The sequence below is a fragment of the Siphateles boraxobius genome, unplaced genomic scaffold (assembly GCF_051911475.1).
Source record: "Siphateles boraxobius isolate OS27281-9 unplaced genomic scaffold, OSU_SipBor_1 26, whole genome shotgun sequence".
NCBI classification, from domain to species: domain Eukaryota; kingdom Metazoa; phylum Chordata; class Actinopteri; order Cypriniformes; family Leuciscidae; genus Siphateles; species Siphateles boraxobius.
The window spans coordinates 3972459-3991522 of NW_027508876.1; the positions used below are offsets into that span (position 1 = coordinate 3972459).

The 19064-nt window shown below is 49.1% G+C and overlaps 1 pseudogene; it reads right to left on the minus strand.

The window, feature by feature from the left end:
* Positions 1 to 19064, minus strand: part of LOC143752269 (uncharacterized) — a 41510-nt pseudogene that overhangs the window by 5791 nt on the left and 16655 nt on the right.

Consider the following 19064-nt stretch of genomic DNA (forward strand, 5'->3'; position numbering starts at 1 on the left):
GTGCCCAAGGAGCTCCCATAAAGATCGGCATGACTTGCGGACGAGCCGCTGGTGCCTCTTCATCCACCATCGCGTACCCGTGGCCGGTACAACTCACGGTGGGATACCCTGCCGACTACGGCACTTTTATGTCACCGGTCCAGGCCCGGATGACCAGCCACCCCTGACTTGCACACCACCGTGAGGAGCCGACACCACGGGCCCGCAACAGATAGATGACGAGACCAGAGGTAATTTCAAAGGAATAACAATCTTTATTGAACACAATATATCAATGAGAATTGACGTAATAGACCTCCGTGTCCTCCAGGTCTTCTTCAGCTACGGGTAGATACTGATTACTTGTCACAGTTTCGCCCTGACGGCGACTTCACCCATAATACGGCTCCCTTCAGGACTCAGACGGTAAGTAGGACGGTAAGGATTCTTCTCAGTACAGGATACTTTCGTTTGTGCACAATAGTGAAACAGTGGTTTAAAAGCTTACTTCACCAGCGATGCTGCATAATTCCAGACCCAGACGGTAAATAGAAAGGTACAAATTCTTCTCAGTACAGAATACTTTCGTCAGAGCACAATAGTGAAACAGTTGTTTAAAAGCTTACTTACCCAGCGATGCTGCATACTTCCAGACCCAGACGGTAAGTAGGAAGGTAAGGATTCTTCTCAGTACAGAATACTTTCGTCGGTGCACAATAGTGAACAGTGGTTTAAAAGCTTACTTCACCAGCGAGGCTGCACACTTCCAGACTCAGATTCACCAGCGATGCCGCATACTTCCAGACTCAGACGGTAAGTAGAAAGGTAAGGATTCTTCTCAGTACAGAATACTTTCGTCGGTGCACAATAGTGAAACAGTGGTTTAAAAGCTTACTTCACCAGCGATGCTGCATACTTCCAGGCTCAGACGATAAGTAGAAAGGTAAGGATTCTTCTCAGTACAGAATACATTCGTCCGCTCAGCTGTATCACTCTAGGCTTCTGATAGAGAGCAGATATAATGACTGGCCACACTCGTGTAAGCAGGGGTTGGGCCACTTCTCAGCAAAAACACATCACACTCGTGTTCACTTCAAACCCACAGCAATGAATCAATGTATATAAATAAGGCAAAAGCACTGCAATTCACTCACACGATAGGGCTGATCAGAGGCTTCAATCCATTCGTTACACTCTCGGGGGAGATATTTACTCTTCAGTTCCTCCTCAGCACACTCTGAGACACATAGCTTCTCCAACAGTCGGATTTACATTCACTGCATCCTCCTTGAGCTTTTCGAATATTTGTAAGATGAAACCAATTCACTTATCTTTCTCTCTCTCTCCCTTTGCAGCGCAGATTCAATTGAGAACTCAGTCCAGCAGATTCCCACAGACGAACTCCAATCCAGCTGACTTCAATGGGCAGCTTCCACACCCAGGCAACTACCCAGAATAAGCTTGTGTCCACCACTGCTCCAAGAAACACAGAACCACAGAACACAGAACAGCACGAAACCAGCACGGGACCAACAACAGACCAACCTTCCCACGACGCTCTCGAAATAGCCCTTTTATCTATGGCTTATGAAGCAAACAGCTCGTGTAAACGCCGCTCCTCTCTCTCTCTCGCACCTGTAGTGCATTAGCGTTAATCAGGCCGGGCAATGATTCTGCCACACCCGGAACTGGAGTGGGATGTGTCGCATCCCACTCGGGAAACTCGTGACTCCTCAAGGGGGTTCCGCTTGCTAAGCGTTTTTGTCACCCTAGACATCAGCACTAGTTTATAGTGCTAACGTACTGTAAACTGATACAGTGTAGAACTGTGTTTTAGTAAAATTTTAATCAAATAGGTGTTATTGTATTCCAACATGAAAGCAGGAAATGTAGCAACTTTATGCAACAGGTCTGGTCACCAGGAATGTGTAGCTGCAACAGTGGTGATCAGCAAGTAACGTTAATTTGGCAAATTCACAAAATGTGTTGCCTTCTCGTGCAAGATGCAGACATGTAACATTAAATCGGTTGGATTCAGAGGCGGAGTGAGAGCAAAAAATCCACCGGGAAATTTTGTAGACCACCGGCCGGGGACCCTTTGCAAAGAACCCTTGCAAAATTATTAGATTAAATAGATTAGGAAAGCCACAACTACTGCTCACATCTATGGTTAGATTGATTTGTTTAGATCCAGTGAAGTCGTGTCCCACAACTTTTTCTCAGGATCGATATTGTCCCCCACCACTTTTTGAAACATTGAGGCATGGATGTACCTAATACAAATAAATAAAACATCTCCAGTTAACTAGCAGAGCATTCCTTTAGTTCGCTATTAAATAAGAGATCTAGCGCTAAAATTTGTTGTTTTTGAACTCAAGCTGAGTGCTCATAGCCGCGGCGATCAGTTGCTTGGATACAGTTGTTCTCTTGTGGCTCAAGCAGTCTACACTCGAACGCGCACTTCAATCTATCGCCGTTGCGGACTCTCTATTCATTGCAGTGAAATCACAAAATAAAATGCACACAAACGTGTCCTACTTGATATAGACCAGGGGTGTCCAAACTCAGTCCTGGAGGGCCACTGTCCTGCAGAGTTTAGCTCCAACCCCAATTAAACACACCTGGACCACCAGCTAATCAAGGTCTTATAGGCTAGAAACTTCCAGGCAGGTATGTTGAGTCTGGCTAGAGCTAAACTCTGCAGGACAGTGTCCCTCCAGGACTGAGTTTGGACACCCCTGGTATAAACTGTAACCACCGATGAACATATTAATTTTTGATGAGAGAAAGAAAAACTATATGAGTGCGGATTAGAACCCGTAACCTCTGACACGCTTGGCAAAAGAGCTACCACTAGTCCAGAGGTAGGCAAGTTCGGTCCTAGTGAGCAGCTGTCCTGCAGAGTTTGGCTCCAACATTGAAAAAACATCACCTGCCTATAGCCTTAGTAATCCTGAAGACATTGATTAGCTTGTTCAGGTGTGTTTGATTAGGGTTGGAACTAAATTCTACAGGACAGCGGCTCTCTAGGACCGAACTTGCCTACCCCTGCACTAGACCGTTTAAGAACTCAAATAAAATGTGCGGATCGATGCATTTATTTACGGGTTGAGCATAATCTGCCTTTCTTTCCTGATCTCCACACCGAGGTGTCGAGATCATGGAATAGACCAGTTTCATCCAGAATATTTACCAAACAAACATCTATTTATTCAAATATTTCTGAGGCTAAGACTTATGGCTACGGGGCGATGCCTAAGGCTGAGTAAGTGTTGGCGAGCCACCTATCTCCTGACACGGCATCGTCCTTTAAGACACCGACGTTGCCCACCAAACCACTAAGAAACACCTTGGCTTTGGTGGGCAAAGCTTACTCGGCGGCTGGACAGGCAGCATCTTGTTTCTACACAATGTCTATTTTACAAGCTTATCAAGCTGATTTATTAAAAGACATTAGTGAGGGGGAGGAAATGAGTGCTGATGTGTTAAGGGAATTACGTCAGGCAGCCGATCTCTCTCTCCGTGCCACCAAGGAGACAGCCAGATCAGTAGGCCGTTCTATTGCAGCCCTGGTGGCAACGGAGAGGCACTTATGGTTAAATTTATCTAACATTAAGAAGAAAGAGAAATCCTTCCTTCTGGACGCCCCGCTGTGGACCGCTGGCCTCTTCGGTGACTCCGTAAATACTTTCATCGAGAGGTTTCAGGAAGAAAAAAAGCAGGCGGCGGCGCTACAGAAGTTCCTCCCCCTCAGGGTGCGTGTATCCGGGGCTGCTGGGCAGGAGCAGCCCCGGCCGTCAAGTAGCTCCTCGCACAGGGCGCAACAGAAAAGGAGCGTCGCGTCTCCTCGCTCCTCCCCAGCAAGACTGGGCCGAGGCGCGGTGCTCTCAGACAAGGTCTTCCAGGGGCAAGGCCGATCTGAGGACGGTTATTGTCGCCAGGAAGGCTTCGACGAAGAAGAAGCCCTGACGCCACAAACGTCAGGGTACTGCCGGTGGTCCCCACCAAGAGAGAAAGGTGTTCACCGCAGTACACGGCGCCTGTTCTCTCTTGGTGCCCTCAGGGGCCCGTTCTGCCAACCCCGCCTGCGTGCCGGGGCGTAGACGTGTTGGGGGCTCCGTGTCGTCGTGTAACACTAACGACGGACGCCTCTCTCACAGGCTGGGGGGCGATCATGAGTGGTCGCTCGGCCCAGGGTGTGTGGCAGGACCATCATCTTCATTGGCAAATAAATTGTCTAGAAATGATTGCGGTGTTTCAGGCTCTGAAGCACTTCCTCCCAGACCTGAGAGGTCACCATGTTCTTGTCCGGTCAGACAACACATAAGTGGTCTCTTATATAAACCACCAGGGGGGACTGCACTCGCGCCCGTTATACAAGCTGGCTCGCCAGATCCTTCTATGGTCCCAGGGGAAGCTTCTTTCATTGAGGGCGATTTATATCCCGGGGTATTTGAATCAGGGGGCAGACATCCTGTCAAGGCAGGGGCCGAGGCCCGGGGAATGGAGACTCCACCCCGAGATGGTGGAGCTCCTATGGAAACATTTTGGTCGTGCCGAGGTAGACCTATTTGCATCCAGGGAAACATCACACTGCCAACTGTGGTTTTCCCTAAGTCCCCCAGCCCCTCTGGGGTTGGACGTGAAGGTACAGGAGTGGCCGAGGTCACGCCTGTAAGCATTTCCCCCGATTGCTCTGCTCCCAGGAGTTCTGGAGAGGGTTCGCCGGAACGGGGTCAGTCTACTGTTGGTAGCCCCGTACTGGCCGGCCCGAGTTTGGTTTGCGGACCTAATTTCTCTCCTCGACGGCTCTCCTCTGGAGATTCCGATCAGGAGGGACCTTCTCTCTCAGGCGAGCGGGTCGATACTTCACCCCCGCCCAGATCTATGGAGGTTGTGGGCTTGGCCTCTGAGGGGGCCCAGCTCATAGAATCTGGTCTCTCGACTGAGGTCGTGGAGACCATCCTCCACTCCAGAGCTCCGGCATCTAGGAAATTATATGCCTTAAGGTGGAAAATGTTCACCTCTTGGTGTGGAGAACACCAGCTGGGCCGAGTTAACTGCCCAGTGGGCGCAGTGCTGGATTTCCTTCAGGAGCGCTTCTCCACGGGGTTACCCCACTCCACACTGAAGGTGTATGTGGCGGCCCTATCTGCCTACCACGTCCCTTTGAGTGGAGCTTTTCTCGGGAGACACCCACTTGTAACCCGTTTCCTTCGTGGCACTCTGAGGCTGAGGCCAGCAGTTTGCACGAGGGTACCGACCTGGGACCTTGCGGTTGTTCTAGAAGGTCTCTCTCTAGTACCGTTCGAGCCCATTGAAGAAGTTTCTGAGAAAATCCTTACTCTAAAGACTGTATTTCTTCTTGCTATATCTTCATTAAAAAGAATAGGAGACATTCAAGCTCTGTCGGTCTCTCACTCGTGCTTGGAATTTTCACCCGGTATGGTTAAGGCTTTCCTACTCCCTAGACCGGGGTATGTTCCCAAGGTTCCTACTAATGTGGTCAGGCCTATTGTACTGCAGGCTTTCTGTCCTCCTTCATTTTTGACGTCGGACCAAGAGAAACCTAATCTTACTATGTCCAGTTAGGGCTCTAGATGCGTTTGTCCACAGAGCTGCCCTGTGGAGAATGAGTGAACAACTATTTGTTTGCTTTGGACCCCCTAAGAAGGGCTGTCCAGTATCTAACCAGAGGTTGAGCAAGTGGGTGGTCGAGGCCATCTCACTTGCCTACGAGTCCGCCGGTCAGCCTTCTCCTTTGGCTGTCCGGGCTCATTCAACCAGGAGTATGGCTGCCTCTAAGGCTAATATGTCAGGAGTATCAATTCAGGACGTTTGCGATGCGGCAGGATGGTCCTCACCGCATACATTCGTAAAGTTTTATCATCTTGACTTCAGCTCCACTCCAGGGGCGCAGGTGCTTTCGTCCGAATGTGCGCTCTGACTTCACACGACGGACACTCTTATGGCGGCGTTGGTATTAGCGTTCCCAAAGCGTTGTCACGCAGCTCGAGTTCCCTGATAGGGAACGTCTCTGGTTACGTATGTAACCCTAGTTCCCTGAAGGGAACGAGACGCTGCGTGTCTGTGCCATTCTCCCAGCATGCCCGTGAGCACTTGCTTCAGTTTTATCAGAAGCTGACGCGCTTGTTTTTTGGGGTGCTTATATAGTTTCCTGGTCGATGACGTCACCCGCCTATGACATTCCGTCTCGCCATTGGACTGATTTCATACGTGCTTCATGACGCACTCACGCAGGGGCGTTCCCAAAGCGTTGTCACGCAGCGTCTCGTTCCCTTCAGGGAACTAGGGTTACATACGTAACCAGAGACGTATGCACGCACGCACAACTTGTTTAAATACATGTATGTTGTTAATAAATAACAATTAATTGTTGTTGTACCAGCAATATCTCCAAGTTTTGTTTTTCAGAGTAGAAATCTCAAATGTCATGATTTGCCAATGCAAGAGAGTACCGGCTCCATTTACCCCCCACTTCAAGCACTGGCCACAGCCCATATAGAACCACAGACAGCTATTATTTTATCGGCGGGGAAAGTTTGCAGAGAAATGTAAGATTTTTCCCATCCTAACCGACCTCCTTGCTGCTACTTTTGGCTTTGATGATACATGTGGCGGTGCGACACTGGTGGCTGGTGTTGCCAGATTGTGTGTTTTCCTACATATTAAGGCCTGTTTACGGTGTGTTTTATCCGGGTTTTCGCCTGGAAGGCTCTATAGAAATCTATAGAAATGTCTACACGACATTCCTCCAGGGTTGCTGACATCACTAACCCCAATAAACCCCTCCTCCAAGAATACGAAATAAGGGGGGGCGAGGCCATTTTATATTGCGTTGGAGAAGAGTTGTTGGGGTATATGAGTGTTGTTGCCACCGCAATGCCGTCGAAACGCTGTTATTTTCATCCGGATTGCAGGTCCACTTTGTTCAGCCTTCCTAGGGGAAGATGGAGCAGTTCCAACTTTAAGAACAGAAGCTGTTGTTTACGGGCCACAACCTGTAAGTATGATTTATTTTTCGTTGATGTGTTTTCCTGTAATAGTTCGTATTGTTAATTGTACGTTGTAGCAAGGAAGTAAACAAATGACAACGCTGTTTGGCTCTGCAAACCAGCTTGTTAAATGCTCATTCATACTTAACGTTATCCGACAAACACCTAACGTTATAAACTTTTTTTAAATCTCAACAGTGAACTTGGAATTAGTGTAAATTATTCTTTGATTAGAGCTTTTATGTATTGTTTATCGCTTGTTTATCTACAGGCATGCTAAAAATGGTTCTGTGTTTGATTTGGCTTCTGTAGTAAAGCCAATGTTTAGTGTTCGTTTTGGGTTAATAGTTCTGGCGACAGATATTTGGCTACAATTGTTCTAAAAATACAAAAGTAACGGTGCCATACAGTCAGTTACGATCATTATAGATCCGCAGTCTTTACTAAACAAAAATCCCTTTGAGGACTGTAGTATAATTTGTTAGACCTATTATATGAAATTCTTGTTTATGAAGCTTATTTTTTGTAATACTATAATAATTAGTACAATTAAATAACACCGTATCTATAAATACAATCAAATTGGTATGGTTTTATTGACGCCATCGTTTATAATACACCAAAGCACAAACTACCAGTAAAGGTACAGGGTGTGACGTTTCCGAAAAACTGTAAAATATATGAAAAATAATGCAATTTTTTAAAAACGAAGCATGAACACATGTTACAGTGCACCCCACAAAACACAATCAAGCCTTTGAAAAAATGTATTTTACCACCCCTTTAAATCAGGTGAGGAGAAATCTCTCACCTTGTAAAAAAATCTATCATTCTGCTCTTATTTTTGCAGACACCAAAATCAGAGGACGAATGGCGAGCAATTGCCAAGAACTTCGTAGAAAAACGGCAATTTCCACATTGCCTGGGTGCCCTTGATGGCAAGCACATCTACATTCAGCCTTCAGCCCACAGTGGGAGCACGTGGCACAATTATAAGAACAGATTTTCTGTTCTTATGATGGCAGCTGTTGATGCAAATTATACGTTTATTATATCAGTGTTGGCACTCAGGGCAGGGTCTCAGATGCTGGGCTCTTTGCCAATTCTGACCAGAGGAAAGGGGCAGGACAAGGGGCTCCTAAATGTTCCTCTTCCAGAAGAGCTTCCTAGGTGTTTTGCTGCCCTATATGTTTGTGGGGGATGAGGTTTACCCACTAAGAACAGATCTGATGAAGCCCTACCCTTTCAGGCAGCTGGACCACAACCAAAGGGTCTACAACTACCGGCTCTTACGGGCACGCAGACTTATAGAAAATGCCTTAGGTATTCTCTCCAATAGGTTTCGCGTTTTCGCTCTACAATCCTCCTTCACTCAGACAGTGTTACAAGGATCACCCTGGCTTCAGCATGCCTCCACAACTTCCTTTGTGAGCGCCGTTCTGAGGCCTACATGCCACCAGCACTGGCAGACTGGGAGGATGCAGACCACAGATTCAACGAAGGAGCATGGAGGAGAGATGGCCTGGGGGCCATGCAGAATGTGCAAGCTGGAAAGGCACGAAACTCCACCCTCACTGCTAAGCAGCAACGTGATGTCCTGAAGGATTATTTTACGTCACCTGCTGGCCAGGTGCCATGGCAAGAAGACTAAGTTTAGAGAATTGATAAACATAAGCGTTAGCTAGGTGTAGCACAGCAACGTACATAGTTAGAAGATTACATCATTTATATTTTTGTGGTATTTGTTTGTTCCGCTGTAAAATGCTTTATTTGATTCTGCTACCATATATTTATGAAATTTAAAATATTGTAATTATTTAAAAACAAATTATAATTTAATCTCACAGCATGTCTATTTGCTATTATTAAAGGGTAACTAAACCCCTGGTCAGAGCCTGACTCCATCCACTGGCAATATTTGAAAAATGCTGTAAAAGTGGGCAGAGCTGCACTTGAGATGCATCTCTCTGTAGGCAAGGGCGTGTTTAGCTGGTACATTCTGACATCAGAGGGAACCACAACTTCCAAAAATTCAAAAAAAATCAACTGCAGTAGCCACCGTTCAACCTGAAGAGGGCAGCACTCAGACGTTTTTACACCAAATATTGTAGAATTAAAACACTTTAAACCCAAATGTCAAAAATGTACTCGAATCAATGAACAGCATTTATGAAGCTCCATTCTTACAGATCATTAACTAAAAAAAGTTGTTTTAATGTTTAGTTACCCTTTAAAACAAAGACAGTATTCATGATCACATTTCAGTTCTTTATTCAATTATTTTAAACAAACAAAATTATTAAACTGCCAACTCAACATTTTAAAATATTCATTCATTCATACAACTATCAAAATCTTTCACTCTGAACTAGGTAACTTCAAATGCCATAGTCATACCTTTCAGGTGTTAAAGGGACAGTTCACCCAAAATGTTATATTTTGTCATAAACAGGTTTGGAACAACATGGGGGTGAGTAAGTAATGGCAAAATATTAATTGTGGGGTAAGCTATCCCTTTAATGAAGTTTTGTGCATGTGTGATGAACTTTGTGTATATCGTACTGCATATTTTATCTGCAACTACTTATCCAAATCTTCTAACATCCTGAAATAGTTTTGAGGCGGAGCAAGACCCTGAGGAGGCAGGAGCTGATGGTAGTGTTGATGATGTGGCTGTGTGTGTTAAGGGGTTGAGGAGAGCATTTGTGTAGGTGCGAGAGTTGAGTATGTAGCTGGTGGAATGTGTGAGGATGGTTATGGAGTGGACTGGTCAGCCTCCTGAGCCTCAAACAAAACGTTCATTATTTTTTTCTTTGCCCTGGTCTGTATGCTTACATTTTTATTAATTTAAGTTCCACAGCAACTTGATGTCCAAAGGAACTGTAAGGATCTGGAGTGGCAAGAACCGAAGTATCTTGTTGTAACAAATTGAGTTTCTGTCGCTCAACAGAATCTGCATCCCCTTTGCGACGTGTCGATCCCGATTTGGGAGTGGGAAAAGAGGTGGTGAGTTCTTTACCCCTTTGTTGGGTAGAGGGATAAAAATTAGAGTAAGGGAAATCACATTGTTATTACAGCACAGAAGAGAATCCAAAGATCTTGCATTTAGAAATAATCAAACATATCAGAGCATATACTAGAATATTTATAAATGATTAAATATCTCCATAACATGTAAAAGAGTAATAATATGTAAAGAATAATTAATAAAATAAATCATTTGAATAAAGACATTATCATATGCATTGACCATTTTGAATACACCAGTTAGGAAAATGTTTGATCTGTTTTGTGCAAACTTGAAAATAGGACACCTGGCACCTGACATACATTCCATTGAATTTAATTGTATGTATTCTGCCGTAACAAATTAATACATTTCTGTCCAAATATCACTTCTGTCAAAAAATATGGAACCTTGAGACTCAAACATTTCTGACAATATGTGTTTTGTCAAGATTAGAAAAGGTTTTGATCATAAATTATGATGGGCAAAGAAAAAAAAAATCCTGTTGCTCTACCACACTGGACGCCATGTTTCTTGAAACAAAAAAGCCTAAAAAGCCATTATATTACTATATTTAGCTTTTTATTTATTTATTTATTTTGAATGTAGAAAGAATGTAATGTCTTTGCTTTTCTTACTTTTAGTTATTTGTGTTATTTTTGTTTATTGTTAAAAAACAAGAAAACATAATTTCCTGTGTTAAAATGTAAACCTGAGATCGCCTCCGTTAGACGTAGGCCGGAGCCTGCTGCCATCGCCATTATGGGGTGGAGCAGGGAACGGGGGACTCCTCCCGGAGAGGGGGGGGGGGGGGGGGGGGTAGACGCAATCTCGTGGGTACCCTCCGGCCTGCAAGGGGCGATGGGGGTATGTGGCGAGCAGGACGAGGCAGAGGGCCGTGGGATAACGGCGCGAGGCCGGTTGCGTGATTGCTAATGAGCGACACCTGCGGGGCACACCGGTCTTGTATCTTTCACGGAGGAGCGGAAGCATCAAATCTGAATCTAAAAGCATTTTTTCTACTATAAGACGTCTCCAAAGGCACATCGAACCAGCCTCACAAATGCAGACCACGTGTAACCAGACCAGCCCAGGACCTCCACATCCAGCACCTTCACCTCCAAGATCGGCTGAGACCAGCCACCCGGACAGCTGTTGCAACAATCGGTTTGCATAAATAAAGAATTTCTGCACAAACTGTCAGAAATCGTCTCAGGGAAGCTCATCTGTATGCTCGTCGGCCTCATCGGGGTCTCGGCCTGTCTGCAGTTCGTCATCGTAACCGACTTGATTGGGCAAATGCTCACATTCGATGGCTTCTGGCACTTTGGAGAGGTGTTCTCTTCACAGATGAATCCCGGTTTAAACTGTACAGGGCAGATGGCAGACAGCATGTGTGGCGTCGTGTGGGGGAGTGGTTTGCTGATGTCAACGTTGTGGATCGAGTGGCCCATGGTGGCGGTGGGATTATGGTATGGGCAGACGTATATTATGGACAACAAACACAGGTGCATTTTATTGATTGCGTTTTGAATGCACATAGATACCATGACAAGATCCTGAGGCCCATTGTTGTGCCATTCATCCACGACCATCACCTCATGTTGCAGTATGATAATGCACAGCCCATTTTGCAAGGATCTGTACACAATTCCTGGAGGCTGAAAACATCCCAGTTCTTACATGGCCAGCATACTCACCGGACATGTCACCTGTTGAGCATGTTTGGGATGCTCTGGATCGGCGTATACGACAGTGTGTTCCAGGTCCTGCCAATATCCAGCAACTTCACACAGCTATTGAAGACAAGTTAACCAACATTCCACAGGCCACAATCAACAACCTGATCAACTCTATGCGAAGGAGATGTGTTGCACTGCATGAGGCAAATGGTGGTCACACCAGATACTGACTGGTTCTCTTACGAGAGGTTCTCTCGTATTGCGTAAGTTTAGCTTACGCTACGGGAAAGATTCATCTTCTCGAGATACTGAAGCCAAAAAATTATCCTTAATTTTGTATAACTTGTCAACGCAGTGCAGCAGCTAGCAGACCTAGAGCAGGCCATCTCGCGTGCTCATTGGCTGCCCTGCGGGCAACTGCTGCAGCCTACCAGTGCGCCCGGCGTGACGTCACGCCCAATGAAGGGCGCCCGCGCCTTTATAGCGTCACAGCCCACCAGATAGGCGTGGCTTAGCGTATAAAATAGGGGCTGTAGGCTGAATTCTCTGATTTTTCGACTCTTCAGCGAGCTCTTCGCATCGCTGGATTTGAGAGAAGCCACCGCCGCCGTCGAACAGCGAACAGCCAGCTTAGGACAGCGCTGAGGAAGCCGGCCGTCTTCGCCACCTTCAGCCATCCGTGCGAGCTACGCTATCCGGCGACGTATCCTTTTTGCAAATCATTCTAAAAGAGCAGCGAGCGTCTTTTTAAAGATGCCTCGCACTTCCTGCGGCTCGTGTAAAGCCCCGCTCAGCGCCGGAGACCGCCACCTGATCTGCGCTCTCTGCCTGGGCCTGGAACACGCAGAGCTCGCCCTCGCGTCCGGGGGCTGCGAGCTCTGTGAGGAGCTTCCGCTGTCGACCCTGCGGGCTCGACTCGAAGCATTCAACACCACAGCAGTCACTCCGCCCCCTGTGGGACCGCGCAGAAAGAAGCGCCGTTCCCTGAGACAGCCGGAACCTGTGGCCACAGCGACGCGCTCGCCGGAGAACCTCCCTCGAGCCTCGCTCTCGCCTTCCCCACCTCTCCTCACTGACGCGCAGCTGCCGCTTGCGAGCCTCACTGCCGTCACTTCGGAGGATGAGTCCGTGGGACACGCCACAAAAGACTGCTGCTCTATCCTGGCATCAGACAGCGAGGAATGGTCGCTTCACTCCGCCTCCTCGTCAATCCAGGAATCCGCCCGTACCTGCGCTGGAGCTGACGCGGAACTTATGCGCCTGCTGACGCAAGCTGTCGACCGTCTCGGGCTCGAGTGGTCGCTGCCGAAGGAACCCGCGCCGAACAGGCTCGACGGCTGCTTCCTTCAAAGTCGCCGCCGCGCAGTTTCAGAAACCAGGCCCGCTCCATTCCTGCCGGAACTTCATGCGGAGCTGACAAAGTCGTGGAATTCACCTTTTTCTGCTAGACTTCAGTCACAGGCCTCCGCGTCGCTCTCCCGAGTGGACGGCGCCGCCGAGAAAGGGTACACAGCGATTCCCCCTGTGGAAGAGGCGGTCGCAGCGCACCTTTGCCCGCCCTCCGTGAGATGGCGGTCACGGTCAGCCCTCCCGTCTAAAGCCTGCAGAGCCACTTCCGCCTTGGTCGGCCGCGCTTATGCCGCCTCCGGCCAGGCCGCGTCTGCTCTACACTCGATGGCTGTGCTTCAGATCCTGCAAGCCGACCTCCTCCGTGAATGGGATGAGAAGTGCCGAGACCCAGCTGCGGTTACGGATTTGAGAAGCGCGACGGATCTTTCTCTCCGCGCCACCAAAGCTGCAGCCCAGGCCATCGGACGAGCCATGGCCGCGTTAACCGTGACGGAGAGGCACCTCTGGTTAACGCTCGCGGATATGAGGGAAATTGAGCGAGCCACCTTTCTGAACGCGCCGCTTTCCCCCACTGGTCTCTTCGGCCCAGCGGTGAACGGGATTGTTGACCGCTTCTCTATGGTGCAAAAGACCACGCAGGCCATGAACCTCTTCCTGCCGCGACGCTCGAGTTCCGCCACAGGCCGCTCTCGCGAAAGACAAAGCCAGCCTCCTGTGCGAACCAGCACCCAGCGTCCAGCACAGCCTCAGCATCAGCCTTCGCAGCGACGTCAGGGCGGCCGCCCTAGATCGCACTCAGACAGCCGTCGCAGACCGCCGCCCCCCAGAGGGCCTCGGCAAAGGCTCACGCTGAAGTCTGAGCACGCGAAGCCCTCCTAACAGCGGGAGAGAAAAGACGCGCGTGTCCCACTGCGGCCGGACCGCCGTCAAAGTTCATTTCCCTGTCAGTCCCCTTCGAACAGGCTACTGCAGTGGTTCAACTAGCAGCCAACGAGCCGGTTTATTCACCCTCTCGCCTGCACACAAACGCCGTTTTCACGGCGACCCAGAGAAATCTCAAAAAGAGTATAATGTCTCGTCCGGCTCACGCCGTCAGTGTTTTAAGTGTAGTGAATGTGCCCACGTCCCAGTGTTCACCCCTACACATAAGCACTCAAAATCCCGTGTCACTCACAGAGCACACTCTCATAAAGCGCAGAAAAGCCGCTCGAGTGTTGAATGTAAGAAATGTGTCCACAGGTCTGTGCCCACTATCTGCCCGCTCTGTTACACGATCAAAGAAGCTTATGAACGTAAGTCTCGTGCCCGCCAGAGAGCGCTCACGCTTGCTAACACAAACCTTCCCCCGGGTCCCGCCTGTGCGTTTAAGTGTTATCACGAAACACAGGGCGTTAATAAAACGCTCCCCATCTACTATGATCGGGGCGTCAGATACAGTTGTAAGTCTCGTGCCCGCGAGCGCGCGCTCACGCTTACAGAGAGCTCTCCCGCCCAGAGCGCTGCTCGCGCGTCAAAGTGTGGCAAAAGTATGTTCCCCATCCCTTATGATCGGGACATCTCACATAAGTCAGCCGGTCTCGGCTGTCAGCGAGCGGCCATTGCCCAGAACCGAGAGCGCGCGCTGCGCTCTCGGCTCCGGTTCAGTTTCACAAGCCCGCAAATGGCGGCGGTCTGAACCCGGAGGCCATTCGCCCCCTGGCGGCTCACATAGCTACGTGGGAAACTATCCCAGGGACTTCAGAATGGGTGTTGAGCACAATAAAGCAGGGCTATGCACTTCAATTCGTTCGCCGTCCTCCGCGCTTTCAAGCCCGGACCGCGATGATAGTGAATGCGGAAGTAGCACACCTACTTCACGCAGAAATAGCAAAGCTGCTGTGCAAAAGGGCTATAGAAAAGGTGCCGCCTTCTCTGAGCGAGTCAGGCTTTTACAGCCGATATTTTCTCGTACCCAAGAAGGACGGAGCCTTCAGACCTATCCTAGATCTGAGATATTTGAACAAAGTGCTTGTAAAAAGACCGTTCAAAATGCTTACGACCAGAAAAATCCTCGCGCACGTTCGCCCGAGGGACTGGTTTATTTCTCTAGATCTGAAGGATGCCTATTTTCAGATTCAGATAGTACCCCGTCACAGGCAATTTTTGAGATTCGCCTTCGACGGTCAGGCATATCAATACACCGTCCTGCCGTTCGGCCTGTCCCTAGCACCCCGTACATTTACAAAGTGCATGGACGCGGCGCTCGCCCCCCTGAGAAGTCAGGGGCTGCGCATAATGAACTATCTGGACGATTGGCTGATATTGGCACAGTCAGAGACAGAACTACTATCTCACAGAACAGTGCTTCTCAGTCATCTGGAAAGCTTGGGTCTCACGGTCAACTGGACCAAGAGCTCATTACTGCCCAGCCAGTCAATTTCCTTTTTAGGAATAGAACTGGACTCGGTGACCATGACGGCTCGTTTATCGACACAGCGCGCGCGCCGTGTTCGCCACCTAGCCGCATCTTTCCAGAAGGGCAGCTTTCTCCCTTTGAAAACATTTCAAAGGATGTTGGGCTGTATGGCATCAGCTGCAGCGGGGCTCCTGCTGGGCCTACTGCGCATGCGCCCGCTCCAACGCTGGTTGAACGCTCACGCGCCTCGCCGAGCCTGGGTGTCTGGCGGTCAGAAAATCAGAGTGACTCAGACCTGCATAACAGCTCTGCAGCCCTGGTTAGTGGCCGATTGGTACCAGCATGGAGTAATGATGGGAACCATCTCTTATCGGAAGGTCATCTCGACAGACGCGTCCAACTCGGGTTGAGGCGCGCTGTTCGAGGGCAGACCGGCCTTTGGCCAGTGGTCAGACCAGGAGAAGGGTTTTCACATAAACTGTCTGGAGATGATAGCGGTCGAGAACGCGCTGAAGTGCTTCCTCCCGTTTATACAGGACCAGCATGTTCTTGTCCGCTCGGACAACACATCTGTGGTATCCTATGTAAACCGTCAGGGCGGTGTCAGATCCAGAAATCTCTGCAATCTGACGGAACGCCTCCTTATTTGGTCACAGACGAACCTGCGCTCGCTGAGGGCGGCGCATGTGCCTGGCCATTTGAACGACGGCCCAGACAGACTGTCCAGGGACAATGTTCCCCCAGGGGAATGGTCCCTGCACCCCCAAACGGTCCAGAAACTGTGGCGCCTATTCGGCAGAGTGGAAGTCGACCTGTTTGCGTCAAAAGACAACGCTCAATGCCCGATGTTCTTCTCGAAGGACGAGGACGCGCTGGCCCAGGTTTGGCCCAGCCTCCCGCTATATGCTTTCCCTCCGGTCTCTCTGTTGCCACAGGTGATCAAGAGGATCAGGGAAACGCGCCACTCGGTGCTCCTCATAGCCCCGCGTTGGGAGAATCAGACTTGGTTCCCGGAACTGGCACGGCTGTCACATACAGCTCCGTGGCCGATTCCGGTGAGGGCAGATCTCCTCTCTCAAGCTCGCGGCACGATCTGGCATCCCCATCCAGAGCGCTGGTCTCTGCATGCATGGTTGATCAACGGGTACTCGTTGCCCTGCCAGAAGGAGTGATGAACACGATCACGCAGTCTAGATTCCCTTCCACGAGAAGGCTCTACGCGTCTAAATGGTCGGTGTTCTCTGGATGGTGCACCGACAGAGGTCTGGACCCGCGGACATGCGGGGTGGCGCATCTGCTCACTTTCCTACAAGAGCTGTTGGATAAGGGAAGATCCCCATCCACGCTCAAAGTTTACGTGGCGGCCGTAGCAGCATTCGCGAAATCGACGCACGGCCAGTCACTGGGAAGACATGAGTTGGTCATCCGCTTCCTTAGAGGAGCTAGAAGGATGAATCCGCCGCGCCCCCCGTCGGTTCCCATGTGGGATCTTTCACTGGTCCTCGAGGCCCTGAAAGCTTTTCCATTTGAACCACTAGACTCCGTGGAGTTGAAATATCTATCACTAAAAGCCGTTTTTCTGACTGCACTGTCGTCAGTAAAACGTGTAGGGGATCTGCACGCGCTGTCTGTCAGCGCGTCGTGTCTTGAGTTCGGACCAAATGACTCTAAAGTCATCCTCAGACCTAGACATGGTTATGTCCCTAAAGTGATGGGCACTCCATTCAGAGCGCAAGTTATTTCGCTGTCAGCTCTCCCAGCATCTGACAGCGAAAGTGATGTGAATCTCCTCTGCCCTGTCAGAGCGCTGAGGTTTTACATTACGCGCTCCGCCTCCTTCAGGCGTTCGGAACAGCTTTTCGTTTCGTTTGGTGGGCGCGCCAAGGGGCTTACCTCCTCGAAACAGAGCCTGTCCAGCTGGATAGTGGACGCTATAGCGGCAGCTTACGCGTCAAAAGGCTTGCAATGCCCTCTGGGCATCAGGGCTCATTCCACGAGAGGCGTGGCCTCGTCGTGGGCATGGTCCAGTGGAATTTCTATCCATGACATATGTGTAGCGGCGGGCTGGAGCTCCCGGTCTACCTTTGTCAGGTTTTATAACCTAGAAGTTCCTGCCTTGCAGGCTAAACTGTTGTCAGTCTGAAAAGGGGTGTATTCTGCCCAGATCTCCTGCTCAGATCACGTTCATGACTCAGCTCTCCTGGTTGAGCTGCACTAAGTAGGGTATGTCCCATATGACTATACAGACCGGCGCGCTGCTCTGTATTCCCTATGTGTGCTTATGTACAAGTGATGGCCCGCGTGGCTGGCCACCTTATTTTTTCCACTTATGGGGTTCCCCTTAAGCTCGGGGTCTCATGTGGATGCTTGGCGCGCACGGCGTTGACAAAGTGTTCCCGTAGCGTAAGCTAAACTTACGCAATACGAGAGAACCTCTCGTAAGAGAACGATACTCGGTTACTAACGTAACCTCGGTTCTCTCTAGAGAGGGAACGAGTATTGCGTAACCGGCCGTGCTCACGCCACGAGCGACTTCGCTTCAGTCGTCAAAAAACCAGAGAATTCAGCCTACAGCCCCTATTTTATACGCTAAGCCACGCCTATCTGGTGGGCTGTGACGCTATAAAGGCGCGGGCGCCCTTCATTGGGCGTGACGTCACGCCGGGCGCACTGGTAGGCTGCAGCAGTTGCCCGCAGGGCAGCCAATGAGCACGCGAGATGGCCTGCTCTAGGTCTGCTAGCTGCTGCACTGCGTTGACAAGTTATACAAAATTAAGGATAATTTTTTGGCTTCAGTATCTCGAGAAGATGAATCTTTCCCGTAGCGTAAGCTAAACTTACGCAATACTCGTTCCCTCTCTAGAGAGAACCGAGGTTACGTTAGTAACCGAGTATCGTTTTCGGATACATTATCTCGGCAAAGGAGAAGTGCTCACTAACAGATTTAGACAGTTTTGTGAAAAAATCTGAGAGAAATAGGCCTTTTGTGTACATAGAAAAAGTCTTAGATCTTTGAGTTCAGCTCATGAAAAATGTGGGCAAAAACAAAAGTGTTGCGTTTATATTTTTGTTCAGAGTATAATAGCTTTCAACTTGACAAGGCAAATTTAACACTGACTGCTCTCTTGACAACGTTTGAAGAATACTTTATGCCAAGCAAGAATGTCACGTTTGAGAGATACAATTTTTTATCTGCTGACCAGAAACAAGGAATGACTTTTGACCAATACCTTGCTGAACTGCACACATTGAGTAAGACTTGTGACTTTTGAGATTTAAGAGATTCACTAGTGAGAGACAGAATAGTCTGTGGAATTCCCGAGAATGGTCTCAGGGAAAGACTACTACGTGAACCTGCTGGTGATTTTCAGTGATTTTCGGCCCCTCCCATCTTGACTCAGGGTGATTTTCACTTATTATGTAGTTGCTGTCCTGCATGCCTGGGCAGCACACACCTCAAAAATGGCCTCCTCCAGTCCTGTTGGCACCCCAGATGACATCCCTGAGCAGCCTGCTGTTGTTCCAGAGCCTCCCTCTCTTTGTTTTACTAGCCATGTGCTTATATTTTTGTCATGTTAGGTGTGAGCACATGGCTTGTCATGTGCATTTCCTTGTGTCATGTGCGTTTCCTTGTG